The sequence below is a fragment of the Hemitrygon akajei genome, chromosome 15, assembly GCF_048418815.1.
Source record: "Hemitrygon akajei chromosome 15, sHemAka1.3, whole genome shotgun sequence".
Taxonomy (NCBI): domain Eukaryota; kingdom Metazoa; phylum Chordata; class Chondrichthyes; order Myliobatiformes; family Dasyatidae; genus Hemitrygon; species Hemitrygon akajei.
The window spans coordinates 38,535,030-38,539,219 of NC_133138.1; positions in this window are offsets into that span (position 1 = coordinate 38,535,030).

Below are 4,190 nucleotides of genomic sequence, written 5' to 3' on the forward strand. Positions count from 1 at the left end.
TTGGGCAAATATAATTTGAGATGTACCTTAGATTGTAACATCAATCTGAAACTAGGATTTCAAAAATGCGTAAAAGTTGTTCTGTTACCAGCAACGAATTTCAAGACCTAGGACTTATACCTAATATACTTAACAGTGCAATTATATTCTATAATTTTGTTTTGTTTTAATAAAGTGCAAAAAGAAACATCAAATATTTAAAGGGAACTCAGAATCCTTTGATTTCTTTACTTAGGTTTCTTCAGACTTCTCGGGTTTTTTTGTTACTGCCTATTCAACTTTTTCCCCACCATATGATCTTTCTACTAACAATGCCAAACAATTACTTGACACTTTCTGTATCTTATGTAATATTTCCTGGATCCCTTTCTTTATTGCAATATTCTGAATATTCCATTTTTTGATATTTAATTATGTTAAGTACTCGTTTGTTATTCGAGCGTTTAATAGCTGTAAGCTTCGCCTAGCTACCTTTTGAATAACTATATGATTATATTACCTTTTCCTCATTCTACAGTAGTTGTAGGATTTTTGTACTCCCTGCATTTGTTAAACTATTGAAAAGAACAATCAAGCTTAAAGACGGTTGGACTCCTGTTGGAAATTGTGACCGTACAGATGAGGAACAAAAAAAAAAGTTGAACTAGCGAGCCACTATTATATCCACATGCCACTGCGCCACGAAACATACAAAGTGATATTTTTGTCTGGTAGGAAATTCCAGAAGAAATATGGTGGCAGATTTAAATTGTAGACGGCAAAGAGAATCTGGATATTATCTGAAAAAGAAAATATTTTCATTGGAGCAACACACACAAAACGCTGACGGAACGCAACAGGCCAAGCAGCATCTACAGGAAGAAGCACAGACGATGTTTCGGGCCGAGACCCTTCGTCAGGACTGGATGGAGAAGGGAGGTCTGCCAACGCTGTTACAGGAAAGACCGAATGGATGATGCTCATACGAGCAACAAATGTTCTGTAATCCAGTGATCGCGATATTCCTAATCAATTCCTAAGCAAAGACCTAAGTTTGGTATCTAACATTCTGTCATGATTTATGGAAATTTTATAAATATTAGAGAGGCTATCCAGATAACAAAATAGTTTAAAATATTTCGAATTTGGAAGAGTTACAAATTGTACAGAATTGCACATAGTCGATGCAAGCAAACCTTTGTGGCCATGATTTATGACAATCAAAAACAATTACAGTTTATTCTGCTCAATGCTCTAACTACTCTCCTAAACTATAGCAAGTTCCCCCATTTATGTATATGCCAAAGTTAATTTACAGTGCTCAATTATCTTGCTAACCTGAACAACTTTGCGATGTGCGAAGAAACACGAACAGTAGTGATCACGTGCAAATTCCACATAAACAACACGGGGTACAGGTTTAACATGCGGTCGCTCTAACTCCACTCGTTGCTATTTTCTGCCGCCTTTAGGGAGGAGAATTACATAGGTCGCAGAGTAGAAACGTTGCACACATTACGAGGCTTTGCACTGTACTGGATCCAATCCAAAGTGAGAACATTTCGGCTCACGTTAGTGTAATCCAGGCGGAGGTTAATAAATACTAACGCAAAGAATTTCAACATATTTTGGTGATTATCTTTTCGTTTATTTATGCAGTTTGTTCTTATCTGTCTGTTGTTGTCCAGCTATTTATTTAATGCGGTTAAGTACTTATCACAGGAGTAATGCGTTAAACTTCACACGTGGACATGAACGCAACCCCCACTCCAAAACGGAAATCAGCATTTCAAGGAGGCGGTACACAAGCAACACATAAGCAGAGTACGGTGAACACTTAACTGGTACTATGTACATAAACGTTAAAATATCCAGTGGACAAGTCATGCTGTAGTTTACATTGGCAACGAGCATGGATATAATAAAATAATTAACCATATTTAATAACTGAAGACGTCTACACTCTACACTGGTGTCATATGGCACCCAGAATTGCCTGATTAATCAACACTAGAGATTAAAAAATTAACTTACTTCACTAATAGCTAACAATTTTGACTAGTATTTTATTAATTAATGTGACTTCCTTTTTCGTTGTGATAAGTACATGGCTATTTATATTTTCTTTCTTTTCGTCGTTTGCTCCGAGTTCACAGTAAACCTACAGATGTGGTGACCAAATTATGACAATTAAGAATAAAATTGAATTCACGCTATTTTGATGCAAGGCAGTGCAACATTACACATCACCAGTAAGCATATGTGCTTAGTAGAAATGTGGGTAGTTTGTTACTCAGAAGACAATAAAGTTTCCACTTGCTTCATTGACATCTATTTAGCAGGATGCTAAAATATCACCCAGCATTACAGCTTTCTTTAACGCGAAGGATTAGTTCATAGGAGGTGAGTACTGTTGGGATCCCTTCACCTATCTTGTTCACTGTAGCGTGAAGACTCGATAATAATAACTATGAAACTGAACGCATCAGATCCACATATGTATTATAAATATCTTTGCGTATTTAAGTGAATGTTTTGACAAAATGCAGGTGGCATCGAGGAGGCATACAGGAATGAGGTAGATCAGCTGTTTGAGCGGAGTCGCGACAAAACCTCGAGGTCAGCGTCAGGAGAACCACAGAATTTATAGTGTACTTCAGGAAGGAAAAGCTAGGAGGAGATGCAGCATTCCCCATTGAGGGGTCAACGGTCAAAGCTGATGAGCGGTACTGTAATGAGTAGGGCATCACGGGAGCAGAGCGCTGAGCACAATCGCATTACAGCGCTAGCAATCACCAATCGGGTTTCGACTCGCTGCAGAATGTAAGGCGTTTGCACGTTCTCCCCGTTGCCGGGTGCGTTTCATTCGAGTGTTTCAAATTCACCGCACATTCCAAAGACATACGGTTACGGTTAGTGAGTTGCGGGCATACTCCGGTAGCGTGGCGATATTTGCAGGCTGACCCGATCGCAATCCCCGGACACCATTGTTGACACAAAAGGATGCATTTTACTGTCTCGATGTAGATATGCCAAATAAAGCTAATATTTATCCTTTTCTCTTTAGGTTCCAAGGTGTCAGTGTCTAGTAGGATTTGTTTTGGGCCCATCATATTAATGCATTTATAAATTAGGCACCAGCGCATCTGTTTAGTTGACAGTTTGAGGAAATTGTTATGTCACAGAAGAAACTTGCAAAATTCTATAGATATATAGTGGAGCGCACTCTGGTCCATCACAGCCTGGTATAGACACTTCAATACAAACGATTTGAACGGGCTGCAGAAGGCTGCAGATTAAGTCAGCACCATCATCATCATCGTCTCATGAAGGCGATCATGCCCTCTTTTTATTACTATCGTCAGGAAGGGGGTACAGGAGACGGAGCGGACATGTTCAATGATTCGGGAACAGCTTTTTTCTCCTGTTGCAGCAAATTTCTGAACAGTGCAAGAACTCACGAACACTACTTCTTTATTCCTTTTTTTTACGTATTATTTAGGTCGCAGTTTATAGTAGATTTGACGGCGGCCACAAATCATATACTTCAACTCATATAAGGCAGAGATAACTAACCTCATTCTGGTTGTGCAGGGCTCCTGCAGTAATTGTTCTGTTTCCAAAAGTATTCACGCTTTAAGAACCATCAATACTGAAGATCAACCGTATTAATTCATAAACTTTGACTGCACTAGCTTGATTGGAATCTACCAGAACACGAGAAGATGGATATCCAGCTCAGTTTTTTTTTTAATTTGGTTGAAATAACTTTGTAAACAACAAGATATATTATTTAGAACACCGAAAGTAGTATTTTTTCACTGTAGAAAGCTCTCCGTATTTTCGTGATAGTCAGAAATATAACATAGCAATAAAAGCTGAAGGTACAGAACACCAACCAGTTAAAACCCCCAAGAAAGGTAGCGAAAGAAAAATATCAATACATTAGCAAGTCGTAGCCACGAATGTATTCACTAATACAATGCGAAACAGAAAGCACATTCTATAGTCCATTCTCGTCTTCTCTTGCAACGGTTAGTTTCTTCCAAAATGGTTTCTGTTTTGATGGCCTGTTTCTTATACGCAATGTTTTAGTCTATTATCGCACTTGATCCTTGCCTTTGTCATCGGCCACAATTGGGCTATATTCAAATAATTCGGAACTAATGAAAATAAAGAATCGACCTGGACTTTAAATATCACTTTAGTAA